Source organism: Microtus ochrogaster, chromosome 2 (genome assembly GCF_000317375.1).
Source record: "Microtus ochrogaster isolate Prairie Vole_2 chromosome 2, MicOch1.0, whole genome shotgun sequence".
NCBI lineage: Eukaryota > Metazoa > Chordata > Mammalia > Rodentia > Cricetidae > Microtus > Microtus ochrogaster.
Window position 1 is genome coordinate 71,725,452 of NC_022010.1, and position 10,272 is coordinate 71,735,723.

Consider the following 10,272-nt stretch of genomic DNA (forward strand, 5'->3'; position numbering starts at 1 on the left):
TTCTATAAAGAGCTCAAGGCAAAGAGAAGCTAAAGTTGAAGGTAAGATGACCCATGCGAGTCAGCTGACTTTACGACAATCTGGACTCTCCTGGCAGGGCTAATGTAATGACCCTAAATGTCCTTAAACTATGAAAGAAGAGGCAAAAGAAGAAGAGACACGTGGCACATGCAGGGTCTCTCCGATTTGGGGTCATAAGCCAGAGAATGCAGACAGCTTTTAGAAACTGGGGAAGCCAGGGGTGGCTGTGGGACGAGCAGAGGAGGCCGCTCTGCTGGACTGTTTCATAAACACCGTCCAGAGGGCACTGAGGGTTAAATGTTGAAAGAAACACTAACTCTTTATACCTGTGACTCTGGCCGTGTTTGGAGAGTCTTTGTGATGCCATCAACTTAAATCGAGGTCCTACGGGATGAGAGGAGACCCTAAATCTAGAACCTGGACTCCTTGTAAGGAGAGGGGGCTTGGAAACCAAGCCACATAGAGGAGAAAGTCATATGGAGACAGAGATCAGAACAATACTGTAAGCCAAGGAAAACCAGGGCCTACCCCAAGCTGGAAGAGGCAGGAAGCAATTTGCCTTAGACCACAGCTAGTCCTGCTGCTGTCTGACTTAAGACTGTGGTCCCCAGAGCTGGAGTACCCTCAACTGGTAGTACTGTGCCCTCTGTAACCTCAGGAAACCATATTGAGAGTTAGCTGTGTGGTCACCTCAGAGCAGATGCTCTCCCAGAGTCCCTTAAGGTAGGCAGCTTCCTCTACAGAGGCAAAGTGACATGGACCAGCCACTGCCTGTCCAGCTGCCATATTTCACTAGAGGCGGAGGAGTTGCTGTCCATGGCTGATCTGAAGTTGGCTTTTTATTTTTGTCACCTCTATTTCTTGTCCAGTGTGCTGCCCATCTTCTTGGTGGTGGCACCTGTGTTAGTCACTTTCACCTCACTGGGGCAGAGTAATGGACGGAAGTTATTAAGGGCGATAGTATTTATTCCAGCTTGTACTTAAAGATGAGATGGCCCAGCATGGTGAGGAGGGGATGGGTTCCACCCAGGAGCTTTCGACGTGACTTGTTACAACAGAAACCACAGGCTAGAAGCCCAGCCCCTAGAGGCTCGCTTCCCCTAGCTAAGCCCCCGGATGCCCCCCCCAGACTTCAAAACACAGTGACATGAGCCAGGCTTCAGATGTCCAATGCATGAAGCCTGTAGGTGACATCTCACAGTCAAACCATTCAAACCACAACATCTTCTAAATGTAGTCTCCTAGCCAGGAGCTCCAGGCCCCAATCCCTGATTCCAGAGTTGCCCTCCAAAGTCCCCACCCAACATACCAGTCAGAATCCAAAATGACATGTCTCTCTCACACAGAAAGGCGTTGAAATGCTGATGTATTTCCAGATGCCATCGGAAACATTCCATTCTGAGGACCAGCAAGACGGCGGAGCAGACAAAGTTCTTGCTGCAAGCTGATGATGGGACTTCAAGCCCCAGTACCCACATGTTGAAACAAGAGAAACGGCTCCTTCAAGCTGTCTTCTGATCTCCACGTGTGCCACAGCATGCACACACATGCACACACATGCACACATGCACACACTAGGAGTTAGCTGAAATCAAGATAGTTTTTGAAAATCCATCTGAGCTGCCAACAGGCATGCCTGGTCAGAATGGAACCTGCCATATACTCACCTGACAAGGCATCCTGTATATTCACGTCTGTGTAACACAGCAGGGTGTGTGGACAGAACCACGCAGTCAAGCCAGTAGCTCTCCAGACTCCTCCGTGGTCTCCCTGACCTCCTCTCTGCATCCAAACCCTCCCTCTTCCCATTCACCTCTCTCCTCTCTCCCTCCCTTCTCCCAGATTTTCTAAAGGTAGGTGCGTGTGTGTTGTGCCCAATGTTGAAGGTTTGGTCCCTGTAAATGAGTCTGACAGAGTGCTAAACCACGGTTTTGAAAGTCTATAACCACTAGGGGGAGTATTTGTACAGGCAGCTCATCTGAACCTTGGTGTTTGCTGTGAAGGACTCATGAGGAAGGAATTCTATTCTATACATATGTAAAAGGAGAGAAAGGGCAGCAGTTCGTGGCTGTAGGAGTAAAATCATTCTTTTGATGCTAGTCTGTGCGATCCTGAAGAGGAACGATTGCAACTCATCTGTTTCACTTTCCTGTATTGATTTTGTGAGCATGCCACTGCCTTTAAAGCTGCAGGCTATGTTTTGGAGCAGTTCGGGGTTACGGAAAACCTGAATGGAAGGTACACTGCGTTTTACAAATGGCTCGCTTATCTCTTCTCCCCTTGTTTTCCAGTTACTAACACCTTGCAGTTGGGTGGTTCAGTTATTAAAACCAATAAGTCGATGTTGGTACACAATTATTGACTAAATTCACAACTGACAATAAAGTTCATTCTTGGTGTTGAGTGTCCTGCACACATTATACATTATACATGTACACACGTGTGTGTGTGCCTGCATACAACATACAGGATACAGCAAAAATACTCGTGACTCTCCCCACAGAGGGCACAGACTCGGGAGAACCTGCGCTCTTGTCACAGTGCCATGCAAAGTAGACCGCCCTTTCCCCTCCAGCATGTTGGGACCCAAAGATTGGCAGCTAGCTCGCTCCCTGTAACAGCCAACCGTTACCTCACTCAGCATCGCCCTCCGTGGGCACAGCGCTGCCAATCACTTATGCGGGGGAGGGGTCTTATCTAATAGCAAGGAAATGTGCGCTAGGGACCCGGTCCTTTTCTGAAGCCCATCGAGGCTCGGCATCCTCAGAAAGGAGAGCAGCTGAAAAGGAAAGACCAGCAGAAGCGAGAAGGAGACTAAAATAACTCGATATATCAATGAGGATCGCTATCAGTGGTAGCCTGGGAGTCGGAGGGATGGGAAGTGGTGGGGCTGGCCGAAGAGACCTGGAGCAAGGTCTCAGCCATGAGTCATCTGAGAGGAGCCACACGAGAAACAGTCCAGCCCCAGGCAGGAAGAGGGGAGAGTTGTTAACTTCATTGATATGCACAGTGATTCACCAGGCAGAACGGTCAGGACCTGAAGCCCAGGTCTCTGGTGATGATGGGTCAGTTGAACACTGTTCACAGGGGACCCGGGTTTCTTCCCCAGAGACTGAGAAAGCGGGAGGTGTGGGCTAGAGCAGAGCAGTGGTGGTCTTGGCAGGAGGCAAGATGGCTTGCTTCTTGGCCTCCTGAACTGGAGATAGTTTGGGGGTTTTGGTCTGGGTTTCTGACATGGGCACAGTAAGTCCCACAGCTGGTAGTCCCGCCCGGGAGCAGACAGCAGGACAGTTGCTATGGAGACAGTTGTCAATAGTAGACTCCTTCCATTTTGTTTGTGACACTGGATCAGGACTCCATGGTAGACAGTGATAGCTTCCACTCACTGGAATCAGGGAAAATATTTGGATTTTTGTTTTTTTTTTGGGGGGGGGGTTATTTTGTTTTTCTCAAAATAAAAAAAGACATTACGTTCTACTGCTTTGTGAAGTGAGTTTGGTGCAGAAGCTAGAGACGCGGGTGCATAGATGTGACAGACACCTGCAGAGTACCCAGGCCAGTCCAGGTTCGTTCTCCCGGCAGGAGCCAGCCGAGCCGAGGACACGTGGAGCTCACACAGTGTAGGCTAACATGGCTCTGCCCCTGCTCTGCTTCCAGAGTTTCACTGCCATTGCAGATCCTGAAGCCTTGTGGGGAGGATTTGTGGGTAAGCTATCTTGTTTATACCCAGGCTAATCCTCCCTGAAGAAACAAGCTCTTACAGAGGCGCTAAGAAGCACAATGAACCAATTCTATCAATCAAGTAAGATGGACAGAAAAGACTGGCATGCTCCTGCTCCAGGAATAAACAACTACTGGCCGTGGTTCGTGGGACTGAGCATCAGCATCGAGAGTAGGTCACCTGCCCACCCAAGGTCCAGGGCACATCTAACACCTGCAGAAAACTGTAACATCGTAGAACATTTTAGTCACAGAAATCTGGAAAGATTTCTGTCATTAAGCAATTTTGGTGCCAAAAATCAAGGTATGGTATCTGTTAAAGTGCTCCTATCTCACACTTTAAACTTGCAGGCAATTTTCAATCGTCTGCTTTCCAAGGGGCCCTGTGGGTTGCACCCATTTGTGAAGTTCATCAAAGTAAGCAATTACAATCGATTTCCAAGAGCAACTCACTGACACCAAGGCATGTGGAAATGCTCCAACTGCATAAGGTAGGAACAATATTCTTCTGTCTGTATGTAGATGGGGTTGAAACTATGGATACTGTAGATTAATAAGCATGGGGCTCAATGGTGCCGTGCCTCAAAGACGAAATACGCTTGTACAAAGTCACATGAATGATTGTTGACGAGCAACCAAAGGAACACAAGGGTTTTGAGAAGGCAAAATCATTTCTTATTTTATTTCACTCCCAGAGTGGATTCTCGAAAGCCCAGCCTGAGCCCAGGCATGTGAGCTCCTAACTAATCCTCTCTCCTGAGCATTTGGGACACAGGTGCGCCACACCCTGAGCACACCACTCCAAGCCCACACCACGCCACGCCACACTCATGCCATGCCCACACCACGCCCACACCACACCCAGCTAAACTGTCTTTTTTTTTTTTTTTTGCATTCTAAATTGTGTTAGACTTGGTAAGTGTCGAGTTTCATCCCTGTCGCGGGGATAAAACACCCCAGCTAAGACAACTTAAGGAGAAAGTGTTTGTTTGGGTTCCAGGTCCAGGCTCCAGCGCATTTCTGAAGGGAAGCCATGGCATGAACCTGCAGCAGCAAATCACATGCACTGGGGAGGAGAGAGTAGACGTGGCCTGCCCACTGCTCTACCCCTTGATGAACCCACAGAACCTTATGGTCCACTTTCAGGCTGAGGTTTCCATGACAACCCCCTTCGGACACCCCCTCAGGCCTACCCTCACCTCCACTCTCTTCCCAGGTGACTCTGCATTGTGCCAAGGGTGACAACGACATCACAGTAAGTAAGACACATCATTTTATTAATTCAGTTAGCAAATGTTACTGGGACCCTATACATGTTTAGAACATTCTAGGCTATACAAATCATAATTTAGATAAGCATTGTATCTTCATCAAGCTTTCCTGCTAGAGGGCAGAGAACATGCAAGAGATATTTACATCTGTGGTCATTTTCTTCCTTATACTGTCACTACTACCATAATGCATGTTTTATACCAGGCATGAAGCTTACCAAGAAAGTGGAGAAAACAGATATCATTAATAATACATATGTTTAAAATTTTGCATTTTTAGTGTATACAACATAACAATATTATTACAGGTTACGATCATATTTCCATATTCCTGTATAATGTGTGAACATATCTTCATACGTCACATTGCATATGGTATATTAAGGTCCTGTAGCTATAACTGTGTTGCTATATATTTTAAATATTATCTATATAGTATTAAATATTATGTATCACTCCTATTACTGTATATGCAAACATTTTAGTTTTATGCATATAGTTACCTATCATATGTTAGACATGTGTGTTTTCTGCTATACACAACCACACCACATTTGTGTGTGTGGAAACACTCCCTCCATTCACTAGCTTGGGTTCTGAGGAGATGAACTACTTCACCATTTTCTCTCTCACTTTAAATACTCAAAACCCCATACCCTACTCTCACTTCCTATTCCTCTAAGATTGAAGCAAACACAAAGAATTTCCCCAACCCCAAAACTCTGCCCACACTACTCTCTAACCCTTGTCCTGGGAGCAATACAGGGCATACACCACCATCTCTCCAGGTCAATGCATGGGTGTAATCCCAGGCCAGGCAAGGCCAGCACACATGGAGCTTCCAAGAATGCAAAACAGGATGGCTAATCTGAATTCTCAAGTTGATGGGATTTAAAATCACCATGGGAACAGAGCTCTTGGTGAATCCGTGAGAGGTTGTATAGATTAGATTATCTGAGACCAAAAGGCCCACCCTAATTGTAAGTAGCACCATTCCAGGGTCCCCAATTTCCTAAAAAAGAGAAAGGGGTAGAAGCTTCAGCATCCCTCCCTCCCTCCCTCCTTCTTCTCTCTCTCTCTCTCTCTCTCTCTCTCTCTCTCTCTCTCTCTCTCTCCTGCTGATGCAATGTGACCCGCTGCCTCACACCCCTCCTGTAGTAACTTCCCCACCAGGTTGGACCACGTACCCTAAAACTGAAAGCCAAGACAAGCCCTTCCTCTTTTAAGTCCACTCCTTATCAAAATGCCAGGTATTTTGATTAGCTAGTGCAGGTCAGCTGCCTGAGGAGAAGAAGATGGGCTGAGTCACTGTGGGTGCATCGAGTCACAACCTGGAGAACTCCAAGCTGAGAAAGGAAAGAACTGACCTGGACCCAGACTGCACGACGGTACTCCCTCCCTAGAAGCCAGCCAGAGGGCAAGAGCTTCTCACATTCTCAAAAGACTATTCTACAGAAGGAAAGTAGTCTCTGAACAGAAGAGCAAGTGTAAGAATCCCTTCCATCCTAAGTCTCCTTCTCAGGCACTGATTGGACATTGTGTCAAGCTCCCACAGCATCTCAGAAGGAAGCTATTTATGTCAGAGAGCTTGGGGGATTTCCTCCCAGCCACAGTGAGAGACAAAGCTCACACAAAGTCTGTCTGGCTTTCCCAGATGCATGGGTACGTGTGAGTCTGAGACAGGATGACTATCTTAGCTCTGAATCAAGGGACGTTATGAACAATGCATTCACTGAACATGCCAGGTTACTGACTTTCCGGAATCAGGCTCAAACCGACCCCCACAGACAGCCCTACTTTTGGGTAGTTCAAGACCTGGTTGGCTGTATTCTTGCCTTTGCCTCCTGTGAGATGCTCTTCATCCTTTATTTAAACCATTTCCTGTGGTGAATCGCTCAAAAAGTATACACCTACCTTTGGATGGTGTCTTAGGGTTTCTCTTGCTGTGAAAAGACACCATGACCATGATCATTTTTTAAATATTTATTTATTTATTTCTGTATAGTGTTCTGCCTGTATATATGCCTGCATGGTAGGATAGAGTACCAGATCTCATTATAGATGGTTGTGAGTCACCATGTGGTTGCTGGGAATCTAACTCAAGACCTTTGGAAGACCAGCAAGTGCTCTTAACCTCTGAGCCATCTCTCCAGCCTCCCCCCATGGCAACTCTTACGAAGGAAAACATTTAATTGAGGTGGTGGCTTACAGTTCAGAGGTTTAGTCCATTATCATCATGGTGGGGAGCATGGTGGCATGCAGGCAGACTGTTGATATGCAAATAACAGGAAGTAGACTATGACACTGGGTGGTATCTTGAGCATATGTGAGACTTCAAAGCCTGCCTCGACAGTGATATACTTCCTCCAACAAGGCCACACCTACTCCAACAAGGCCACACCTACTCCAACAAGGCCACACCTACTCCAACAAGGCCACACCTACTCCAACAAGGCCACACCTACTCCAACATGACCACACCTACTCCAACGAGGCCTCACCTACTCTGACAAGGCCACACCCACTCCAACAAGGCCACACCTCCTAACAGTGCCACTCTCTTTGGAAGCCATTCTTTCAGACCAGCACGGATGTGCATCACTAGCCGGGACCCCACTCTCTCCTGTGTTTAAGTCTAAGCCTATTAGACTGCTTCCTAAAAAGCCCTTTCCTGTTTAAACTGGCCATTACGGTTTGTGGTTTAGATGTAAACTGCCCACCTTGGGTTCATGTATTTGGATAGTTATGCCCCAACTTGGTGGTGCTGTTTGGGAAATCCCAGAATCATCAAGACACGGGGCCAGCTGGAAGAACTGGGATGCTGGAGGGGTTGTATCTCGAGCCTTACAGCCTGGCCTGCTTCATGGTTCCTTTGTTTCCTGGTCAGCTGAGATGCAAGGAAACAGCCGTAGGACACTTCTGCTGCACAGAGCTGCCCACTGCCAGCTGCATCTGCCTGAACAGACTGCATGTACACAGAGCTGCCCACTGCCAGCTGCATCTGCCTGAATAGACTGCATGCCTTCAAACCAAGAGCCTAGAGAAGTCCTTCCTCCCTCACTTTGCTTCTCAGCAGGTATTTGGCCATAGCAATGAGAAAAGTAACTGATGAACCACCTTCAGAGATTCCTATTCTCACAGCTGGAAGAACCCTAACTCATGTGGAACCTGCACTGAGTGCCAGCAGAGAGGAATGCGAACTGCATTTTCATAATTCCCCCAAACTGAACGGATGACTTTCTCCTGCAGTAACTGGATGATGCTTTTCTAACCTTAGGAGAGCATCAAAACTACCTGAGCTTCTAAGAAATGAGTTTTAAGAATGAACCATAGTTAGAAAAATGTTTCTTTCTGTAAAGCAAAGCTAGAGACTTGGGACTTGGAAAAGTGCTTAAAGTGCTTGCATTGTAAGAATCTGGGCCAGATTTTGAGGTCTCCAGAATCCACATAAGTGTTGTGTGGGTGGGGTGGCTATTCCAGCTTTGGAGAGGCAGCAGCTCACCCCCAGAACAAGCTAGCTGGCAATCAAGACTAGCCATCTTTGCAAGCTCTGGGCTTGACTGAGAGACCCTGCCTCAATGAATAGGGTGTAGGAATGACTGGTTCCTAACGTCAGTATCCGAAGGCCATGTATGCACATCCACGTGCATGTGGATGCACACGAATGTGCAGCTACACACATCCAACTTTCACACACACACATACACACCACACAAGCACACACACACAAGTAGAAGAAAATAAATAAATAGATAGATAAATAAATAAATAACAAGTCAAAGCAAAGCAAAATACACATACACACAAAATTGCTTGATATTCTGGTTTGTTTGCGTGGAGTAACAAAGCAGGAAATTCTAATTCTAAGTCAGTCTGATTGCTTGCGCAATCTTTGGAACCCTCAAAAAGTCAGCAATTTACCTTCCACTTTAAGTAGAATTTCTAAATGTCTGTAATTTTTCAGACTCTGCAGGAATGCCTTTGGTCCGTTTAGTAAACATTCAACAGATGCCTGCTGCATGCGCCGCCTCCATCTTCAGGACAGGAGACTAGAAAGCAACCAAGGGTAGGGCAGGAGGAAGTTTCTCACCTGGCTGCGTAATGGAGGAGGGGCGAAGGAAGAGGTAGGTACAGGGAGCAAAAATAACCAAGCCTGGCATCCTGAGTCTCGTTTCCTTTTATGCTGGGTAACTGTCACGGCCTACATAGAGCAGCAGAGGGGGAATGAGTGGAAGGGAGGGGCGATATCCTAACTCAAACGGTCTCACTCCATTTGAAAAAACCTGAGTAGCTCTTGGCCTCTCCTGGTTCTTCTCGCATCTGGATCAAATCAACCTGCAAGCAGCAGGTCTGGTGCCAAGGAGAAAGGAAGGTTCTCTAGTCAGACCCTAGGTAGATTTGGGTTTGGGGTTCTAGATTCGGGTTCCCTTGCTGCAGCCAGTAAAGGGACTTCAGGGAATGAGACTTGAAGGGTGCCGGGGGAGGGGGTCATCCATGTTTTATGGCGGCATGCTCTTTAAAAAGGTTGTCCCCAAGTTCAGTTATTTCCCTTCGGAAATGGCTATGGTTCTGTTTACTCCGGGGCTGTGTCACGGTTCGTTTCTGCCTACGCTGCTGACAGCTTCCATTCTCATTTTTCTCCTCTTTGGCAACAGCCGCCGACTGCTGGTACTGACGGTATCACCGAAAGCACAAGGCACAGCTTCATCAACCTGAATTTAAGAGGCGCGCTGAGGGTTCCAGGGCTACAGAATGCTATGTTCCACAGCAAAGAGAAACGGGACATTTTCTTATTAACCGCGTTGCCTGTGGGAAGCAAGAATTCTGGCTACCCAGGTATGGAAGGCATGGTGCTAATCCTATTTGTACATAGCGTTTTGACCTGGCAATTTTAAGAGTCCTGTCTTGTGTGCATCCTGCCGGAGCTAGCTCAGCTGTGTCAGGGTGTGCGTGTGCGCTGTAGCCTGTGTGGAGGGAGGCTGATCTCTCATAGGATGGTTACCCCTGCTCCCTCGTTCAGCTCCAGACATTACTTACCCTCTGCCCTCAGGCTTCTTACCTTTTCCCCCTTCTTTTCCTTCCCATACATTTCTCCTTCTCTATCTTTTATGCTAGGCTTCATTGGACCTTTCTCATATTTATTTGACTGTAGAATGAGAAGAAGGAGAAGAAGAGGAAGAGGAAGAGGAAGAGGAAGAGGAAGAGGAAGAGGAAGAAGAAGAAGAAGAAGAAGAAGAAGAAGAAGAAGAAGAAGAAGAAG